Raw genomic sequence first — 23509 nt, forward strand, 5'->3', positions numbered from 1 at the left:
GTAAATTAAGCTGAACAAAATAAAATACAGGTCGCACAGGGAACAAGTGCTTCAACCAAAAAACTCAGTGTAATGAAACAGATATCAATTCTAAACTAATTAAAGAGCACCTCTGAGAAAAACGTGTTTTCTCTGATTTTATCTGTTCAAATAAATATGGAAGCATCCAAATCAAACGCAGTGTCATTTGTCTTCAGAACTCAACTATCACAGAGTGAACAGAGAAAAATGTTTTCCTTAGAGGTGCTCTCTAAAGCCTTATTACACTTTCAACTGTAATTAATTTCATTATTTTAAAAAGTCTAGCCCCACATTTGTTTCACAAGTATTCCTGCTCTCAGAAACAATTTGATAAAAATTGCCCTTTGGTTTGGTTGAGCGCTACCCGACATTCTCTGAACAATTGTTTTCCAGGTCTGAATAAAACAGATACTCACGTAGAAAAATCCAGTTCCTTGTAACCACAGGCGCATTAGTCGGTCGGAAAACACGCCGTGGCTGTCCGAACACCGACGCTGGAGAAAATAAGCATCTGATGCAAGAAGCAATCAAACCTGCCTGAGATTTATGATCCACTGAGGGAAAGGCAGATGGTTTGTAATCCTCATCGCGTCACACAGAAACCTGTTGAAGACTGTACGTTGCTGCACACATCATCAGCGTCTCAGAAACTCGGTGTAGATTGGCTGATGGAGACGATTCATGTTATTATGCGGGGGGAGTGATTGAACCGCACCAACGATTGACTTGTTGGCCCAGGATTGTGCAAACTGTTGTGTTTCACAGCCAAACTTATCATTGTTGTAGATGTTGAAAGAGAGAGAAAAGTATTGGTGATGTTGTTAATCAGCCATGTGGGCAATTCCTTCCTCCATGATGAGAATAAGGCATATAGCTAGAAAACGATGGGTGGAGCTTAAGGGGTGAGAGTCACGCGTCAACTCAAGGTGTATATTTGCTATTGGCCTCTTGGCTGCGGCGGATGATCGGATGCTTGTCAGTACAGGGTTCTCTGTAACCCTATTTGTTGCAAGTTGACTCACGCACTGACGAATTGTCACAAGTACAAGTACCCTAGGCCTACAGTACATATACCGCCCGCAAAGAATGCTCCAACCTGAGCTGCCGTGGTTAAAAACGAAATCACAACGAGCAAACACCTCAATATATACCCAATACATTTTGCGAATTGGAACAAAATAACTGGAAAGTGAAATGTAAAAACAGAATGAAAGAATGAATTATAGAAAACAGGTTAGGTCAAGGGTTGGAAATGAAGATGACCTCCTTTCTGTAGAAGCGCTCATTTGAACGTAAATAAGGTGAAAAGTCGTAATTTCGCAGCAAACTCTGACGTGTTTTACAAGGCATGCTATTTATTGTAATAGTAGCATATTCTCAGTGCTGAGGGGCCAAAACTCAGGAAATAATAAATTTTTCCGATATCTTTTCAAGTGCCTTTCCAAAAAGTCTAATAAATTCCTTTCACATATTAATTTATTTAAAAGACTAAAACAACTTCAGCTGCATGTACATGCACATAAAGAACAGTACATGTACTTACAGCAAAAGAACACTGCGAGGATTTCTATCCTGATTTACTTGGGTAACACTTTTAACTACTTCAACTACTTCAGTTCTAGGTTACTCAAGTTTAACAAAACACTTAGCGGCCACTAAGCCCGAGTCCATGTAGTGACACTTCCTTTCAAATGTGATTGGAACAAATGGACTGTATACAACTGCATAAACTCAGACAATGTGACTGTCCTGTAACGGTAATGCGCGGTCCATTTTCCTGCTTTTTATTCACAAGACTGGGGGATGCAACGTGACAACTGATTCGCCGGAAAGTGGACTATAGCGCAAGTTATGTCCTGCTAAAGCAGAGTAGTCAATTAATCAATTATGCGACGGGTCGGATGTGACATGATTCATGAAACAAGCTACTCAGAAATGGAACAGATTACAAAAACAATTTTTTTCCAGTGAAACCAAAGCAGTATGAATTACACATGTAGTGTCTGAAAGAAAAGTAGGTTTAACTAAATAGCTGCACAATTTCAATTAAAGTGTGAAAAATATCAAAGCCCACTTTATAAGAGTCAATACAATACCATATGATATTAAAGGAATCTGGGAATAGAAATATATTTATAAATTTCACTAAAAACCCTTTAAATTGCATCTTTGTGTTTCAGTTAACTTTATTTTAAATTTTTGTTTTCCTATTGTAACCAATACTTTGATGCTTTTTGTTTTATGCTAATGTAATTTGCATATTCATGAGCAGAACTATGATGTTATCCAAGGTACTGAAATCTCAATGTTGCACTGATTTGTGCACAAAATAAATTCTAGATTTTTGTAACCATTGCTAAAGCAGATTTCACTTTTCTTTGGATATTTATTGCTGTGTAAGTATATGGCAATATTCCAGCAAAAATCCTTTTCTCAGAAATGTTCCAAGATAGCAACTTTGGGGTTCACAATTTGAATATAAGAACATGCAACCTGAACCATGACCGTTTTCCAATACTCAACTTCGGCTCCGTCTCAGGCTTCAGCTGTTTATTTATTTTTTTTTTACTACCTGACTTTGAAGCTAGAAGCGCAATAATTAGTCTAATGGTGCCTCAAAACATCAAATATGATGCAAGAGGGCCAAAAATCACAGAAATCCAATTTCATTGAAACGCCTCAGGCCCACAATCGGGGATTGGTTTCGGGGAAGAAGCCTGCGACGGAGACAAAGTTGAGTATTGGAAAACGGCCCATGTCTTCCTGGATTTACATCAAAGCAAAAGCGCCCCCACTTGTCCAGAAATGCCCGGTCAATTTTTAATGTTTGAAAAAGTGAACCGTTCAGTTCACGTAACTCAAAAAAGATGTCAAACAGTCTTCATACGTAGAAGAAGAGTACAGAGATACACAACAGGTGATTCTAAGAAAAATTCATTTCCTTGATCCTTTAACTGCGTATTCTTAGTATGAACAAGATACCGCCAGACTGTTGAGTGGGTGGTAATTTATCATGTAATTTTATTGCAGTTTTATTTTGTAAGCCTACTTTATGTTTGAATCCCTTCCTATTACTGGCAGTTTACTATTGCTGGATGGTGATAATAAATAGCCTTTATATAAATAGATGTTACAGAGGAGTCCAAATACACTCGGCTGCCATTCGCCGTTTGCACAGACAGCAGTACTAGAACCAAAACAGTCCAATAGTTAGTTAACTCTAGTGCAGCCTCCCTTTCAATCCGCTACAAAAGTTCTCCAATGAAGGGCATAAAAAGAAAGACTTGCACTTCCTACCAAGTCCCAGTCATAAGAATCTATTTAGGCGGTGCTCTGTTAAAAAAAACTGTTGGTTTCTTTAGAAGCCCGTCAAAAGAATAAACCAAACAGTCCGACAACAAAAAATTAGGCCGACTGGTTTATCAACAAAACATTTTAGAATGTATACAGTTTGTAGGATCCTAAATTTCACTATTTTCCCATCTGACTTTCAAACAACTTTATTGCTTTATTGTAGCACCCAAGATTTCAGGAAAAATTCAGTGAGTTCAGAAAATACAAATTTTAGAAAACAAATCACTCCAGATCTCTTCACAAAAAAGTATTGTCTCTTTTTGGTTTGTCACGAGAGAATTCAGTGTTTCTTCACGTCAATTCCTCGTTTCTGCAACAAAAGCCTCATTGTGCTACAAACATTCCCTTCAATAGGCCTCTTTCCCGTACGGTCGTTTATTCCTTGTCTTATTGTTTCCTTTGTCACTTATCGATAACAAGTCTGTATTAGGTTGCACTGCTTGAATCTTAACTGGGGTCAGCATCCACATAAATAACGATAGGATATCCCCTGGCTTTGTAACCTTGCGCCAGAGTCTGATTTGAATTCATATCCGATTGCGTCTGTTTGGACAGTGAAATGCAAAGATATGATTTTTTTACATCAATCATTTGATGTATTTATTAAGATGAAAAAGGACGAAACTGAAAGATGACTCGAACTTAAACTTAATCTGACAAGCTTAACAGAAGAAAAAGGGCCAACAAGCGCGTACCATAGACGTTAAGAAAAAAATGAAACCATAAGGACCCTTTCTAATAAGATGCCTGTTCATCATTAGGTGATGCAGGCATTCAGACATTGTAATAACATCCTGCAATGCCAGACAAGCCTGAACCACTTTGAGTAAAAGTCAAGTACCGAAAGGCAATATGTCTGGGAAGAAAGAAGTCCTGTGGGTTTCCTTCCAGCTTAGCATTCTGAATTGACATTTAGAACCTAGCAAATAAAGTTTTATTCACCTCATACTTAATGAAAGTATAAGCTTGAAATTCTGAATTGAGATTGCGCGTATCACCGAAAATGCTGTTTAAAAATGAGACTGCATGGTTGGGTCCAGTGACCGGTGAGTAATTGCTGATTATCGGAAGTTGAGACCTGCTGATAAGTGAAATGACTTTTGAAAAAAACACCTTGTGAAATTATTCCGTTTTCTTGACGACTATCTGGAGGAATACCGAATGTTACCATGGCTTTCTCGGCTAATTCCCGGAAATGTGTAAATGAATTAGTAATAGCTTTCGTTTTTGAGCGACATAGAACGAACATTCATATCCCCGTTTCTATTTAACAAATAAGAATCAACGTTCAATTTCCCGATATCGCACAAAATTGAATACACCTCTGCAACCCTGAATTCATTTTAATTTGAACTTATTTTTGCAACATATGCAGGCAATTTCGCGCGAAGTGTTATTTAAAGTATGCCTGGTCAAGAATTGGAATCCGTTTGTGTGCTAACAGAAGTTACATTCTTAGAAGGGTTTAGTTGATTCGTTAAATGTTGGAATATTTGTCATTGAAATAAGCCATTCATGCTGTCTTTGGAAAGACAAATGTACGAATCCTGTATGAACATCGACGCTGGTGGAACCTTCCTTCTTGTGCTACGTTTTTGTCACGATCGTATCGTAGAGATGCACAGGTTTATACAGGCGTTCTTGCCATGGCTGAACGGGAAGATACAGATTAATGATTAAGACCTTAATTGTGTAGTTTGATAACATACACACTGTAATGCTTATTCATCATTATCAAAAAGGTGTCATACATGATTCGTGTAACCTTAAATATTCTTATCAAATTGAACGTATATTTTGCGAATTTGATTTACAGCAAATGAAAATGAATGCACATTTATGCACGTTTTCTACTTCCACCCATGCAGATAAAAATCCAGTACTGTATCAAATACTCTCGGCTTGACTTTCGGCTCAACATGCTACGAAGTCATACAGATTTGATGAAGAAAAATTGTACGTGGGTTCATTTCACCACTTCAATGTGTAAAATTCAGTACCGTTCAATAATATTAATATCAAATAACATATTACATTTTGAAGCTAAGATATCTTCTTCCAGGTGATTTACAAAATTTTTTGTGTGAACAATGTGAAAAAAAATGTTTCGGATAAAAATACGGTATCCGTATGCTTCAAGCAACGAAGTAGGTTCCCCTGTGGAGAGTTAACTTAAAAAGAAAAAGGTTGTGAATAATGCACGGGTCAATTTCAATACAATGGTACAATGGTGAATAAGACAACTAAGGAGCACGTTCTCTTCAAGTAACGCAAAGGCTTTCACATGAAGCTAACCTCTGATTTTAAAAAAATCAAAGTACACGAAATATTTGATACATATATTTGCTCATAGGTTCAAATTTTCCCTAGATGAAATCTTTTAGCAAGTAAGCGACAACGAATGAGGAGTACATGGACAGACACAGAATCCCCCAACAAAAGGCACGAGGTTTGGGTTTTTTTTTTTGTTAATCAAGGATTATTGTGTCTACACTTTAGAATAGACACATTTTCCTCCGGGCAGGCCGCGGCAAAAACAACGCTTATGCTCTACACACATTAATGTAACCGCAAAACAGAAAAATCTGCGGTTTCTTCTTGAGCAATCAACGGGATTAGGTTTTTCCCCAAGAGCATGTTCTGAAATGAGATTTCTTTGAGTGCAAGAGATAAATTTTCTCATTAAAGTCGGGCTCTATGGGTGTACTACCATTGTTAATCTAAAAGTGCACTTTTCCCAAGGATGTTCAACCGTAGAAGAATCCAATCCTTGTAGCAACACTTACAAACTCAGCACATCACATCACTGTTGAAATGTTCCTTAGAGCACAAAATGTAAATTGCAATTTTAAAGTATCTGTAACTTATCTTCTAAGTAACATACGAACTCTGGTCTGCACGAAAGTTGAGAACTGTGGCACAGATGTTTCGTTTAAGCACATGAAAGGAATATTCTGCGGTGAGGACGAATCTTTTTCATAATGTATTCTAGTTAACAGAGGGTATGTTGAATTAGAGGTTTAGTGTATACCACTTCTTTGAGGTACATTCCCTAACCCTATGTGGACCATAAGGTACGCTATGCAGAGAGTGACGCCATGAGGCAATTTTGATTTTAGTTTGAATTCTCCTTTGCAGGTAATTATTTTTTTAGAGAACTATACGAGTCTTTTAAATCCAATTTCTGACATTAGCATCGCCATATTGGACCAGAAGAACTGCACGGAATAGGAGTACACAAATCAAGGCAAACATTTACATCAGCTGTAAACACTGCTGACTTGTAGCATTAACGTATTGACCATTCTGAAAGGTGTAAATTTCTCATGTTGTATCTATAATTTGCTTTTTGTTTTTTTGGCAAGCATATATTTTGATAGTTAAATAAAATATTTAAAGTACTGCAACAGCAATACTTATGTCAGCCTCACTCCACCTCGAAAGCTCTTCACCAACTTTTCAGCATTTTTTCTCAGTTGTTTCTCCCTTATAAATTCGAAAATGTGGGCTATAAATAACTATAAATAAGTGTACATCATATGCGACGAAAAGGTGGCTTACACTTACGATTGTGCCGGGAATGAAAAATCTTGGTCATTATCCTCCGTACTACATCTGGCGCAATCAAGAAACATAGGTCCACTGACTTACATGAACCACGGCGATGAAAAATGGAACTTAATTACATGGTAATGACAGCCGGCTGATACGCTTTACTACACACCTTCATAAAGGCCTACTTTTTCTTGTAAAACTGACTATGCAGAAATCAGAAAATAGCGTTCGAAAAAAAGATCACAGTAATTAAACTGTTATGATTCATCAGTCAGATGAGGTTATTATTCTTTTTATAATGGAAATCGCCAGTGCAGGCCTATTATCATATGGGATGTTCCGTCCTAAACATGGACGAAGGAAAAAAGAAAAACGACGTTATTACCAGGAATTGGTTTTTGTTACTGCGATGCTTTGAACGTGAAATGCCTCTTGATCAGACTGAGAAAATGCCAAATGGAACAAAGAACTTTTTGGAGGTCTTACCATTTGTCCCAGTTAATGTTTTGTTTCGGTAACTGTTCAGAAATTACCAAATATTTAGTGATAATCGGGCATTGCCTTAATCGACGTTGCTCTATTCAATTCATGAGTGCTTTTTTTCGTGCTATTCGTTGCCTCAGAAAGGCCGATGATTTCGCTTCTTTATGAGGAAGGCCGATTAATAATTACGACCTAATGGTAGCGTAAGTACACTTTCCAACAGATCTCACTAGTGGTAGATCCATTTAGGGAAAAGAGAGATAGGTGAAGTTTTGATAGTGCTTAGAATAAATTGTTTCTCTTCATTTGCAACACTTTCGAAGTAAGAAAATGGGAAAAAAATATGATCATGATGAGCACCACGTACCACTCAAAAGGTACTTCCATCAAGTGTCAAATAGGTGCATATATCCTGAAGTATGGGAAAAGGACTGTACTCGTTTCTCCAATAAAAAGTTTCACTTCACAATTCTGATTGCAAAATGAACATGTCCCTAAAATAACACTATTACTCCATGTGGTGATTTTCTTCTCCATGTGATGATTTTGTCTCCAGGTCAGTCCTCGGTCATGCCTGAGCCTGTACGACTGTTTTATGGTAACAAATGCATCCCTCAAGTCCCTTCCACGACTACATTTCACTATGCCACTGAAAGTAGCCACGCCCCCAAAATAACTCCGAGCAGCGAGGTGGATGTTTCTTACTACCATGTCATTTACCGGTCATATGGGCATCTTGAGAATACTGATCTTCAACACTCCTTACTCTGCAGTGGTTGGGGTCTGGCCAATGGAGTCTACAGGCTTGTGGTGTATGCCTAAGGGGAGGATTACAGACAGAAATATCGTGAATTAGACTTTTTTCGGTCAGTTGAAATTGGTTGACAACAGAATCTAAGGGCAGCTGCAATGCAATTTTCTTAGACACAAATTTTCTGCAACTGTGCACTCTTCCTGAAAGTATGAACAGCCTTTTACAATCCTTTTGGCTAAATGCACTGAACGGTGCACTTTTCAAGCACTTCAAAATACCTGTACTTTCCTGGACAACTGAAATATCATTCAAGGAAGACACAGTTCATTGCATAGGGTTTTCTACCGACAGTGTGAACAAGAATTTAATAACTGAAAACATTTCTGAGAAAAGCACTGGCGCCCACTTATCGCCATGAACATAAACAATGATTAAGCAAAGAAAAGAAACTTAAGGTCAACAGAATCTACAAAAATGCATGACTTTTTAATATACAAACCAATTTAACGCGTAAGCTTTCTTCCTAAGATGACGTTACAGTTTTGCTCAGGAACATGGAAATTTCATTAACATAAACAAAAAAGGCAGTAATATACCCGAGGGACACAAAGGTGCTTTTAATTGTATTCAAACATACTGATTGCAGCAACCCTTCAAACAAAAAGTGCACACACTCAGCCCTCGTCCCATCATAGTCAAATGAGGAGTGGTTTCTTCTACTCACGCGGACGATGGAATATTTACTCTTTATAAGCTACTATAAGCTATAAGCTACTAGCAATGATATCAGTAAACACAAGGTCAGCTGCCAACCAATACATTCGTCCAATGCACATTAAGGGTACCCTCGGGGTACCCCCACCGAGAGGCATAAATCGAGTTGAGAGGCGTGCGGTTTAATACCCCCCCCCCATTTCCAAGGGAGTGGGGCATTTTGTCACACACACCCACACATCCACCCATACCTGTTTTACATACGAAGTGTGGACATTCCTTTAATTTCCTGTGGTTAAGGAAACTACGGGGAAATGCTCCTTTTTCCACCAATAGGACAACTTCTTCGAGCCGGGTTTTTGATGATTTCCTGGAAGTTCCTCTTCAATTTGCCACCGATAAAACTGACACCCAAAATGCCTCTGAAGCCTTTTTCAGAGAGGGGAAAGCATTGTGTAGACGTGTGCGAGTCCACACAATGCCACCGTACCCGGAATTATGTGGACTTCTTTTGTGCAGAGGTCCACACTATGTATACCACGCCTGCACGTTTGTTTGTGTGCCTTACGTGGACATTCGTTTGTTTTCATGGTAAGAAAACTCGAAAGAAAAGCTGAAATTTCGCCCTATTGGCCCATTCCTTTGAGCTGCATTTTTGATTTCCTAGACCATTTCTCTACATTTTGCAACAACCATGACCTGCAAATGCCTTTAAAACTGTTTTTCAGAGAGTGGAAAACTGTATGGACGTGTGCGTGATCACATGGACTTCATCAGCTAGGAGGTCCGCATTTTATATACATATATACGATGATGCGAAACACTATTTGCTTACTTTCCCAATTTGTAATGGCCCATCAGCCAGATTTTCCAACAAAGTTGTTTAATTAACCCAAGGACAGAGGATAAACTCTTTAAAAGCACTGTTCCCGTGTAATGTTACGGCAAAACTTACGGCTCGTTACTGTAATGAACAGTGTTCCTTGTTAATAAGATGTCCACCCCTTTGGAATTTCCATGGCCGGACAATTTAAGGACTTTGGCATCCCATCAACCAAATCGCCGCCAAGATTGCACCCCTCCAGAAACCGCACAGCTGCTGAACGAGACCCTTGAAACACAGTATCATCATCAGCATAGTGACAATCGCGTTTTCCTTATCACTTCAACACAAACAGAACTGTCTCAAGTAAACACAAATGAGACAGGCCTACTTTCAAAACACGGTTTGATGCAATTCTTATTCAACTTCGGTACGAAGCAGCATTTTACAATTTCAACAAGTATCATCACCGATTAAAGATGTTTCTTATTTCATACAACATAATTGAAAACTTTAACAAGGCGCCAATTTCTGTTTTAGAGCTCTCCCCTTACCCCACGTTTCAAGATCACCGTTCAGTTTCAACATAACCTACATCTACATCTACATCAAAAAGCCAATCCTAACGCATATTTCAACAAAATGTTGTGCATGTAATGGACTCATGGCCCTGCCAGAAACATAATCAGGACCCTGACAACTCCTCTGTTTACAGCAGGATTGGATTTCACCAAACCACACGCTGTGGCACTCTTGTGTTACCCCACCATATGCATGAAAATACTACTTGTGCACGCACCACATGAATAGATTGAAATCATACATGTTGTAAGACAGAATGCAAAACGAGTGGTGTTGATGAATAGCGACAACTGAAAACAAGCAGGTACACAAAGGTACTTATTTTGGTTTTAAACTGGCACTCTCAAATCGATAACATCCATATTTAATTAGACTGTATATTGTACTTTTTCATATCGTTATATTTACAAATATGTCTTTCGGGAGACATTTTGTGGTAAATTTTTCAGCATTAGGGAGACATTGGCTTTTAGGGAGACATTTCAGTGTCTCCCTATTTTCAAACTACCAGAAGGAGGCCCAATTTTACCGTCCAAATTTTGAGAGATGATAGATTACTGAGGGTCTAAATTGAAAACATACAAAGTTTGGTTCAGATCAGAATAGGGAATATTGAATTATGGGACAGTAAAGTTGGAAAAATTTTGTGCACGTTCTTATGGGAATGTCTCCCTAATGACCCATTAGCGGTAATTGTTACTTCCAAAATTACTTCCTCCCAGGACAAATGCTTGACGTACTTAGCATTTTTCCTGGGATGATATTTCACGTTTTCCATCTGCTGGTGGGCCTTGTATTAAAGCCCCTCATCATAAGGGTCTTGCCCAACTTCCTCACATTCATAAACTCTTCAACCTGCCTGCAGAAGTAAGAGCGCATCCTTTCTGAAAAAGCACATTCACAGGTTGCTGGTGAAAGTTTTTTCCAGAACCACAGACAGGATGCGAACAACGTGTGACAAGCATGACAAGATCATCTGATTGCCCCAAAACAACGACTTCCTTCCTGCATCTGTTTTTTTGCTCAGAGCAATATTAACCTTTAATCAATTCAAATGTGATAAAAATTCAGACAGCCATGTATGGTTGCTATACGAGGCATTCTTGCCCTCAATCTCTGGTAAGAAAGATCTCTGATTCAGAACATTATTTATAAACCGACACAAGATCTTTTAAAGATCTAGTCCCCGTCTCTATCAGATGTTGCAATGAAGAGTTTTCCTTTGAACGAAACTGACCTGGGGGAGGAGAGAAAAGAAATCGCACAGATTCCTTCTCCACAGCTGTGATAATTACGAAGAGGGGCAGACAATTTCTGTGCAGTTAATCGCATCAATAGGCTTAATCACCCCTTGAATGTTAAATCCATTCACACGCTGGAATTTTAGAAAAGTTACCTCTAACAGTGTCTTCGAATCTGTCCATAAAGTTTCGATAAGAAAACGAATGGGTTTTACCGTTTGCATTTTTATTTTTAATCTGTTTGCATTCTTACATAATTCATGTAGTGACCAAAGTCTGAGCATACCTACCGAAAGGCTCAGAAAATAGGGTTCCAGCTCAGAACTCTCCGAATCTCGGAGAGATTTTTTTAGAGGTTTATTACACATACACGTGTAACCAAAAACTCTTAACTATTATTGACGCCATTACTGAAAATATCAATGTTGGTACTTCTACATTCAGTCATGAGTTGCCATGATATTGGCAGTGAGTATAGAAATTCTCACGCATTTAGCAACAAAAGCAAAGTTGGTTCAACTTCGTGTTCAATGCACCCTGCTATGTACATACCACGTACAGCAATACAAACTGCACACCCTTCAATACCGCACTATGCTGTTGCAGTGAAGTATATATCTTTGCAAAGTGCGAGTACATAGCACATGATCAAGTCCTGCAAGTAAAACTAACTCCGAATTTGGTATTTATTTCTTTAGTGGTTAAATAGACCCAAATTCAACAGGAACAAAAGTCAGTTTGGCCCATGTGTATGCCATAGGCCCTACTCTAATAAGATTGCGTTTAAAAAGTTGGCGGCTGCACGTACACAAGTCATATAATACAAGCGTATGTGGAAGTTTTTTCCCCTTCTTCCTTTTTAGCTAAACCGTTGCTCACATCTTAATGTATAGACAAAATCAGCTCAAGACTTTGAACGTAACTCCATCTCACTTTGGTAACCTGGTCAAAACATGAATGTTAACGGATTCCACTTTGGATGTAAACCTGAAACGTAAAACCAATGCAGGTGACAAATGTATAAAAACCCGACTAGACCTGGCGACTTATGTCAAGTCAAAAACGAGATTATTCAGGCAGGTAGCTGTGTCATTTATTATGCAAGCACTTTAGCTTTGTAGGTTTTCCTTCGTCAAGGATATGCAGTTTAGGGTATCATTTACATTCTTGATGAAACGAAATACAGTCGCTGAATCAGGTGACTGTCACATCCTTCCGTCTAGTTGACGGATTAAAAAAAGTTACCGATCTGTCTATTACTTTCTTGAGGCAAAATTGCCGACCTACTGGCCCTGAAAACGATAATGCAAGAGATATATTACCTGCAATAGTGTCAAGAGATGCAAGCAGTGTCATGCATAAGCCAATTCTGTGTTCCAACTGTGCATGTACGCATCAATATTTGAGAGAAGATAACCGAATCCACAGATTGCTATTTGCTCTTGCCAAGCGCGATCAAGAAGCCATCAGCTAAAAAGTAGGGACAAGAAAGGACTAATACTCAACACAGTCTCTTGTTTTTGAAATTTCGTTACATGTTTCAATTTCCTTCATACCCCCAACAATTTTGCAACGTGTCTCCAAGAGAGCAACTTCCCTCTACCCGCTGGAGAAGCCACTGTTTTGAAGACAAACCTCATCTTTGATGATGCTCAATACCGGCTTTTCATTTGAAATGCCCTTTTTCTTTTAAGCCCTTCCACATTTCTGAATTTCATTATGCTTGGCCCTTCCTTCCACGAGCATTGCCTCTTTCTTCCACTTCATCTTAATACGTTCGACTCAATTCCCATGTCCTTCAGTTCCTTTGCCCTCCTCTTCTTGCTTGCCCTTCATTTTAATTAACTGCCCATCATCTTTAGTGCCCATCAACGCAAATTCTTAAACTAGAGCGCCCCCAAGTGGCTTTTGTCTTCCGTGCCCTTTATCTTGTTCGTGCATTTCATCTTCCGTCCAACACGTATGTGCCAATAATCCTTTAACTTGATCTTTCATGTTCTTTATATTTCTTGTCCTTAATCTCGCATGCTCTTTATCTAATACATACCCTTCATTTTGCATGTTCATCTTCCCTTTCATTCATTTCGTTAATTCTTCTTCTTGCATGTCCATTGTTCTTTGCCCTTCATATAATATAGGCCCTTCCTCTGGGTATCGCAGCGCCCTCATCTTTCATTCTATTCATCTTCGAATTTCTTCTTCTATTCTGTGCACTTCTACTGTGCCCATCAATTTCTGTGCCCCTGATTTTGTATGCCCATCATCTTGCGTGCCCATCTTGCTCGATCATTGACTTTTTGAACGCCCTAAACCATGCGTGAACTTCATTTTCCCAGCCTTCAATTTTGCGCGCCCTTGAACTCGTAAAATCTTCTTGAATGCCCCTCATCGTGCGTGCCCTTTATCCTACACTTGCTTTATCTATCACCTCATCTTTATGCCCCTCATCTCGCATACCATGTTTTCTTCAGTTCACTTCCTTTGCATGTCCTTAATTTTTCATGTTTTTTATCTTGCAAGTATTTCATTTTCTGTGCTCTTTAGCTTGTGCGCCCTTCACCTTGAGAGCCCTTTGCCTATCATGCCCGGTATCTTGTATATCATTCATGCAATTCATTTTCAAACCCTTGGTCCAAGGTGCCCTTCACCTTGTGTGCCCTTCAATACCCTTTGTCTTCAGTGTATTTCATCTTGCTTGCACTTCCTCTCGCTAACCCTTTATCTTGTTGCGTGAAGTTCGTTTCCATGCCTTCATCTGGAGTGCCCTTACCTTACCCAACATCTCTGTCATTTGTCCTGCTCCGTCTTCATTTTGCATGATCATTTCGTATACCCATCAGTCCCCTTCCTTGCCATCTTTTGTTGAGGACGCTTCGTCAAGAGTTGGCACATAGAAACGGTGCTCAGAGAAAATTCTGCCAAGTACCTGCTCCATCGCCGCCAAATAGAAAGACCATCGTGCCATACCTCCTCTGGAAAACGATGGCCTTTTAACTGCTCCAGGACACAAAACAATCCCAGACAACACCCACAACTCTGGGGAGTGTCTGCATTTTGATCCGAGACAACGCTCGATCCAAAATCGTCAAGCTCTTGTCCAAGAGGGTGGGGTGCAAGAAAGTTTAGTGTCCATCTCGCTGACTAAGTCGAGAGTCTTGCTAGCCCTTCATCTTAAGAGACCTTCTTATTTAAAAACTGTCTTCCAAGCCTCACTTCGTGAGCTCTTCCTCTTCCAAGCACTTCATCTTGCTAGGCCTAGCCTTGGTCTTTCAAGCCCTTCATTTAGCGAGCCCTTCTCTGCGATCCCTTTCTCTTGCGAGCCCTTAAACTTGCGAGCCCTTTGTCTTGCAATCTGTTATGAAGACAAGATGAAGGGCAAGTAAAATCATGTTACAAGGTCTTCATCTTCCAAAAACTGCATCTCGCTAGCCCTTCATCTTGCGAACTTCGTCTTGCGAGTCTTTCATCTTGCAAGACCTTCTTTGTCAAAACCTTGCAAGGACTTTATCTTGTGAGCCCTTAGTTTAGCAAGTCTTTTACTTCCTAGCCCTTCAAATTGCGAGCCCTTCGTCTCCTGAGCCCCTTGTCTACTTTCTCCTTATGCTACATGCCCTTCTTATTTTGAAAAATTTATCCGGTGAGCCCTTCACTCTACAAGTCATTTGTCTTGTAAGCCCTTTACCATGCAAGTATTTCGTCTTCTCGGCTCTTAATCTTGCAGGTCCTTCATGCTGCACGCCTTTCATTTTCCAGGGCCTTTGTCGTGTGAGCCCTTCACCTTAAGGGGCCTTCATCTTCTAGTGAGTCCTTCATGTTGCATACCCTTCATCCTTGCAACCTTTTTCCTGCAAACCTATAATTTTAATGACCCTCATCTTGAAAGTCCTTCATCTTCAAAGCATTTTATCATACGTGCCCGTACTTCCAAAGACCTTCATTTTGTTAGCTCTTTATCTTGCGAGCCCTTCCTCTTGCAAGCCTTTCATTTCATGTGCCCTTGTTTTGTTTTGTTCGTATTGCAAGCCTTTGAGTTTCTCTCATACCTTCTCACCTTACAAGTCATTCACCTTCAAAACCAAGCGCCTTGCAAGCCCGTCGTCCTCCATGCCCTTGTACTGCATGCATTTTGTCTTATGAGCCATTCATCTTACGAGCCCTTCGTTTCACGCGAGATTCTTTCTGGCCTCTCCTCTGGTGAAGTCCTTCATGTGTACCCGTCGTAATGCATGCAATTTGTGTTGCAAGTCATTAGCAAGATGTGAACCTTTCATCTTCTAAAACCTTTGTCTTGAGAGCCGTTTATCTTGCAAGACCTTACTATTACAAACCCTTTGTCTAGCAAGCCCTTCATCTTGGGAGCCCTTCGTCTTATGAGCACTTCAACTTTCCAGCGTTCGTCTTGCGAGCAGTTCATCTTACAAGCCCTTTTGTCATGAGAGCCGATCATCTTGCTAGGCATTCCTCTTGAAAACTGCAAACTCTTCTGCACACGGCTGTCGCAAAGCGCTAAAAAAGAGTGTCTTGTTTGAGTTTAGATCATACATATTCATGATTATTCCAGGGACCTGGACAGGCCAGATGAATAACAGCACGCCCTCTATAGTTGGACAGTTACTTAACACGTGTTTTTGTCATCCACCTTTGTCTATGCAGTTTACAGAAAGTAAAGATCAGCAGTTGTCACGTATCAGGATATACATGCAAGGACAGTTTTCAAGCACAGTGGTCGACTTAACAGTTACATAGTTCTCCGCTTGTAATTTCTGTTAGACTGTTAATTTTACTTACTCAAACATGCAAGTTAACTGTAATTTCTATGTCATGTTCTTTTTTCTTTCAGATCAAATCAAAATAAATTATACGATAAGCAAGATTTCTTCTGCTTACCCTTTAATTTGTGCTCTCCGGCGTACGGTCCAATGATTAAGCGTATTAATTTGACCGTTTTTGTAGGGTTGAATGAAGCCTTAAAAGCGCTCCATTTCTGTTGGGCAGTCTTATAAACAACATCATACAAATATGAACACATTTCCACAAATACTAATGAATATTTCAAAAATTATTTGGTTGGTATACAAGTGTTGGAAGTGATCTTTAGAAACGGAAGACGGGTACCAGCCTTTGCCAGATTTTTCTCTGGTGCGGTGTGGGTCTTTATCCGTTCCATGTATTTTTTTAAATTCAGTGGTTTTCCAACAAGCAGTCCCTCAGATTTGTTGTAAGTATCCTTTACAGGCAGTTTTAAGAGCATTCGTGGGACAGTCTTCATAATTTTAGTTTCAGCATCGGGCTACATTGAGCATGTACACGTGGGCTTACATACAGTACATGCAAATGTATGTACTCGTACATGTACATCACGTGCATTTTATAAAAATATGATGATGCTATTGGCGCACACATGTACTTGCTATTTTTGGTTTACATTACATGTACATACAAACGCTGCGGTTTTTAACGCATTATTATACCTGGAATGTAGCCACACAGACTGACATGACAAATTTAGGCCTAAAGCTGTGTGATCTGAAAAAAATGAAATTACCCATCTTTTTGGAAACACAGAGGCCTACTTTAATGTTAAATGATCTAAGCTAATCTGCTTTTGAAATTATTTTTTGTTAATTTCTCAAGAATACCTACGCAATCTGTCCCAAAGGCAGTGTTATGTGGATGTTGCGTGCAAAACCCACGGAACAAATTAGGCCTATACCAACCATATTATTGTACGTTATACACGTAGACTACCATAAATGTACATGTATATTACACGACGTACATTGTACAGGTGCGGTGATGTAACCATGTAAATGATGTGGTTAAATTCATGTAGCCCTGCAGCCACATTTCCAGTCGGCCCTAAACACACGAGATGTGAAAGCAAAATAATGTACTTGTACCTTCACATCCCCGTTATAGTTCACTCACACAAACATGTATGCAGTGTCCACAGTGAAACCTTTAATTTTCTCATTTGCTGGACACCCATCAGCGTGTTCAACACGTATGCAGACTGTGAAGGCACATATCTGTTATGTGTAACATTCGAAATACGTGTAAGCATATATAAAATTGACTTTTTGATCCAATTTTTTTGCAACAGAGAAGCCATTTTACATACCCGGTATGTATCATCATGTAACCCACCATGTAGTTTCAGGCATGAGATATTTCAGACATTTCTCTGAATTCAGATTTTTGAATCCAATAGCATTATTGGTATTCATGTATAAAGAAATGCATCTGACAGACTCTTAATACACAGTTTCAGATATTTTTCAAAACTGACAATTTCATCCCTGTAGTTTCGTACACGAGAAATTTTACCATAGACAACGTAACTTCAGAGGTTGTGCTGACATGATGAAGCCTCATGGCTGTCATCAACCGCTCAACATCATTTTTCATGCCGTGGACTACTTGGCCTATTTTATAAACCTCAGAGTGGATGACCATGCCACCTTGTTCATTGAGAAGGCCAAAACCTGCTCTGAACTGACGCAGTTGGTCAACACTGTAATCGTGCAGTCGGTGGAGATTTAGAGTGACGTTTTCACCAAGGAAAATTCGTCGATAGCTGGTTAACTGCTCCTTCTTAGCCACTTCTACAAAATGAAGGAATGGTACCACTGAGCGCTTAAAGATGTCACTCATTGATGTATGCTGGTGTAGTTACCTGTACAATGGATGTCATTACCACTGACTGGGCGGGTGTGGTTGATGCAAATGTTGACATCTTCAAATTTCATGAGAATTTCACAAAAATACTCAACAGTTGTAGCATTCCGCTGTAGCCTTTCTTGTGTGCCTAAGGACATGTTGTCTGTCAGGTGTCTTTCAGTTGCATCTAATGGAGCTCTGGTGGGGCCTCTATCACTTCAAGCTATTTGAAAATACAAGTGGTACACGTTAAATCTTATTTGCCCCAGGAATTTGACCTACTTTTGTTTGGTTATGAATTATTGTATCGGTCTGTTATACATGACAGTACTTACGGACATAATTGCCTACAAAGGCTTTGCCAAGGTACACCTGTCTCTGAACACTGAACTCATTGAGTATCTTATCAAGGGAGCTAACCACAGGCCCAGTTGCATATGCAGCTGTGGTTTTTCAGCTTCTTTTTCCTACAAAACACAATGGTAAGAAAAACGTATTAACACACTAACTTGTTTTGTCTAAAGCCAAATTAAAAAGAAGTTCCTAACTGAATGATCATACAAGCGTGGGGATTGAAAGCTTTAAAGAGAGTACATGTAAATGATTAGTGCACATGTAAATGTATTCTCTACTTGTGACGTTTCTATTTGCCACCACAGTATGATTGTGTTTTCCTCTTTTATAAAAGCAGACGTTTCGCCAATTTCAAGAGCAATTTGCTGTAAAAGGAGAAACAGATATTCCAACCAAATTCTGATTGTCATTCCACGTATAGCAGAAGTTCTTCTTCAGCACATTCAAGTGCAGCATTCTTGTCGAAGGGTTGCTCTTGGATACTGCTGAGCCTCTCTATTGCACGAGCAATATGATTATTAAGGTTGGTTGGATGCATGTTGTCCTGGGTTATGACACACAGATGGAAAATTTCTGCGTCAAGATTGTGGATGTCTCTCTAAAACGGTCGGACAGCTTCTTGTACACACCAAGAGAAATGGGAATGGTGGGTACAACAATCCCAAAACTTAAATACGTTGAACTATTATTAAATGGTAACACTCAAGTACATTTAGCAAGATGCTGTTTGCAAAATGATGCCGTGCAATGAACATGGCGTGAAAGCTTCAGGTTGGGTAGTGTTTACTCTGTCAGTGTTGTGCATTGTATTTAACTGTAACACTTTACACAAACGTTGGCCTCCTCGTAAAAGTTACAACTGCATATTAATCTCACTTAGCCAAACAAGTCAATGTTGGCGGTTTTGCTCGATGGCTCATTCAAATTTGTTCTAAACATCACAGGGCACAGATACGTTTAGGTATTTTTAATACAATGTAGTTTCATATATGCACATGATCAACTTCAACTGGTACTAACGGTCTGTTCAACAAATTTAAAGAGACTCCTTTGGCATATGGTTGCCTTGATTCATTCTGCAGAAATTGGTGATAGTGCCTTCTGATGTTTGACAGAGTACGTGGCTGGCTCTGTTCTCATTCACTGACCCGCTGTTACAGGACGATTTTGCTGGCCAGGCAGTAGATGCAACAGTAACAGGATGCAAATGGCACGAGAAAGATAGTCACACTATTTAGCATAATTCTTGCTTTTCTGGTATATGATGAAAGGACAGTTCAAGGAAGTCTTACAAACAACCTTACCCCGAGAGACTTCAGATTTCATTACCCATGTAAGTAATCAGTAGTATAATTTCAAAACTTTCTGCTTACCACTGCAGCCATATTAGTCCATACATCTTATTCAGCAATTCGTGACCTCCAAAGCAGAAGACTCATATAGATGCACAATCCACAAGAGCATGTGTGCGATTTCAGACGAGGATGGGGATGTAATTGGAAGTCTGAACACATTAAAAGTGACACATATTCATTAGCACACTTCCCACTCATTTCTAAGGACCCAAAATAATACCACCTGAATGTTATAACTAACTACATGTAGCATGTTAAGAATTGCGTGAAATAAATAGTTAATATTATTACATTTCTTTATGTTTCTTCTTAATTTCAATCTGACTGGAAGCCTGTGATTCAATAAAACGATTCCAGAAACAACTTAAGTCCATTTTGTAGAGGTAGGTCTTGAAATCTGTTCAAAAGGAGGGGGGAGGGGGACCTGCTAGTTCAATATTGGCCACTGAATCCATTGCCTCAATGCATGAAAACACATTGAATTTGTAGGGCGTTGGGGCGTTCCATATTGACGATTTAAAAGTCCATCTTGGAGGAGTTCCCTCCTTAATCCCCTCCCATCTTGATCCACACTATGCTCTTGGGGGCTATATCATTGTGTAGCGTGAGTGCATCATAACTGCAGAGGTAGAGGAATAACATTTGAAGAAACTTTCATCTTGAAATGAATAGAATTACATAAGCCTATGTCTGATTTTAATCAAATAATGAATTACCATTTAAGTCGGTACATGCAGTCCAATATCATGGCAAGCACATCTTTAACAAAGACAAATGGAACTTCCCTTATACCGTAGCCATTTATGCCATCAGCCTTGTTACTGTTAAAAAGCAGCTCCTGGCCTGCCAGACAGCTTTATAGCAACTGCTTCTGTTGTTTCCGGATAGCGCACCCGAGGGGATCATCTTGCTGTTATTTAGAAATCTATAAGTTAGAAACAAGTAAAGAGGGTACTATTAGAAGGTAGTTCATAATTAAGTGCGAATGCCAGGAATATTTGCACAAATTTGAATTCCTGTTTCAGGAAATGCCGTGTTCTTTAATTGCTTTTGTGGAGTGTTGTCTATAAGATCAAAGATTTAAAATTGTTTTATATATTTCTCTCTCTATATATATATATGGCATTTCAGGCACCTCCAGTTTTCCGAGTTGATCCCGTGCTAGACGACAGTCTCTCATCGTTGCCGTGGATTTCTTTACAAGAATAGTCCTCTGTTCACATTGGATTTCACTACAGGTTGGTGCAGTCAACACTACAGGGTGGCCCATCGAACTTCGAAGACTTTGTTTATCACTGGATGTATGCTGGCGGCAAATTTGATATATTTTGTGAATATTGTAAATTTTTGCAAATAAATATTGGAATAAATATTTTGGAATACCTTGAATAAGTAAAAATTGATGTTTTTGCTCCATTGTAGTAATGTGTATCAGCTTCATCAAACTCTGTATTTGCTCGACTTTACTGTTGATGCACAGTACAGTACAATATATGTACAGAAATTGATTACATGTAGGTGTTGTAGTGCCAACCTATTCAGGCCTGGTTTAAACATTCTACAATCTTACTGGGTTTTGACATGAAACTTTTGTTTGCATATAATTTTTAAGAACACCATCTCAACCTGATTTTAAAACAGTTTCAAATTTGACACCACAAATAGAGATTTAGAAGTCTCTGCTTACCCAACCTTTTGTTTTGAGGGAAGGTATTTCAACCATCACGTTTTAATTTCAGCCTAGTTCATCTGTCAGTGACCTCTTCTACCTCCCTTGGTATAAGTGTTCCAGGTTGATGACATTTTGCAAGGTATCTGAGGACTCAGGTTACACTTTTTATCTTGTCTGCAAGTGAAACTGCAGTCTCATGCAGAGGCAGAGTATTGTGACTTTAGGGTTGGGGTATAACTGGGGAGCATGAGCAGTGAACCTTGAGTCCCTTGTTGCACGTATGACAAACTATGAAATTGTGAAGATGAACAGTTACCACTCGTGGACTCTTAGTGTTCTCAGTGTAACTTACTTTTGAACCGCACACTGGACATTTTAAGTGATCACAGTTTGAGTGCTTGAAACAGAAGAAAGACACAAGGCACAGAAGTTATGTTCGCAGGGCATCTGCACAGTACAGTAGGTCTACTTAAGATGCACTGGCATACACAATGGATGAAAATACTATCCTCTCCCTTGTGACTATGAGGTCCAAATCAACTGACACTGTACATACGGTCATGCCCAAATGTTTACATAGCTGCAGGGTGCTGAAAAAGTGTATCATTCCATGTGTTCACGCTAATAACGTATGATTTCCTTCCTGAAATTGCTACATAACAATGGACTACGTTTTTTTACTCCTTGATGAATTCGGTTTGTGCAAATTCTACAAACTTTCCCTGGGGAAATCTGATGAAACTTAAAACTTGTTCCTCTAATAAAAGGATAATAAAGTATGTGCTATATATCCAGCTTCGAAGTGTCGAGTTTGACTTGTAAATAAACATACAATTTTGTACTGCACACCTTGATATTCTGGTTCTCACATGTTCCTGGAAACACTATGCTAAAACCAAAGCACCAACGACAACTTCGTAATTTGAACGACTGCTGCTTAAATTTTTTCAGTTTTGTTCTTGTTTGTATATTTGTCCATTGCCTGTCCTGGAAAAATGACGAAAATCATTAATTGTAAAAGGTATTAAGCTGCCGTTTTCATTTATCAGTGTTATTCAAACTACCAGCACTTGGCTGTTGAAGCAGAAAATGTCTATTCGTTTTCGCGCACATGCACGAGGATAAGACATGAACTTCACAACACAAAATTCACAAAAAATACATTATAAAAAAGGCACTTTTAATGAGCATTTCTCAAAATATTTGCACAAATTCATATTCATTACACGATAGGAAACTATTTATCTGATGAATATTATGTTCAAATTTTAGCTTCACTGTCGTGACAAAGACAAGGGATCCCACTTGCGAAAAGCACCAGGTTGTGCTATGATGTCATCGAAGACACAAGTTAGAAATTCCAAACATTCCAAACACACGCACACTGTATACTTTAATAATACATGCATGATGCAATTGAAACGGCTGTGTGCAGGCCCTTTGTTTTAAAATCCCTTCGTGTTCCATGCCCTTCATCTTAAGAGGGCCTTTGTTGTGTGAGCCCTTCACCTTACATGGCCGTCGTCTTGCAAGTCCTTCATCTTCCAAGCATTTCATCATGCGAGCCCTTCATCTTGATAGGCCTTTGTCTTGCAAGCCCTTCAAGTTACAAGCCATTCCCCCTCCAAACACGACATCTTGCTCGCCCTTAATCTTGCAAGCCCTCCGTCCTCTGAGCCAATGGTCTTCCTTCCCTTTATGCTGCATGCTCCTCCTCTTTTGAGACCTTTGTCCAATGAGCCCTTCACCTTACATGACCCTCACCTTGGAAGTCCTCTTTCTTGTGAGCCCGCCACCCTCTGTTTCAGTTCTAGCTTACTGCTTGCACTTCATCTTCATGCGTCTTAAGAGCCCATCAGTCCCCTTAGTCTTTTGAATGGAGAGCCATTCCTTTTTATACGTGCCCTTCATCTTGCAATTCCTTTGTCTTGCAATCACTTC

At 39.4% G+C, this 23509-nt stretch overlaps 1 long non-coding RNA gene across 3 annotated transcripts; it reads right to left on the bottom strand.

Annotated features, from left to right (window-relative positions):
- Positions 1-4889: 4889 nt before the first annotated feature.
- Positions 4890-20273, bottom strand: LOC110978379 (uncharacterized). 3 transcript variants are annotated; one of them, XR_015427983.1, is made up of 6 exons: positions 19915-20273; positions 18935-19085; positions 18523-18654; positions 18204-18410; positions 8134-8231; positions 4890-5025 (listed from the first exon to the last, which is right to left on the bottom strand). It is a non-coding gene; the product is annotated as an uncharacterized LOC110978379 (long non-coding RNA). The 3 variants fall into 3 exon arrangements; XR_002598053.2 differs by having other exon boundaries at positions 4890-8231; XR_002598054.2 differs by lacking the exons at positions 4890-5025; positions 8134-8231; positions 18935-19085 and having other exon boundaries at positions 17771-18410; positions 19915-20270.
- Between the last annotated feature and the right edge of the window lie 3236 nt (positions 20274-23509).

Source organism: Acanthaster planci, linkage group LG01 (genome assembly GCF_054643075.1).
Source record: "Acanthaster planci isolate LZ-2023a linkage group LG01, COTS_SCS, whole genome shotgun sequence".
NCBI lineage: Eukaryota > Metazoa > Echinodermata > Asteroidea > Valvatida > Acanthasteridae > Acanthaster > Acanthaster planci.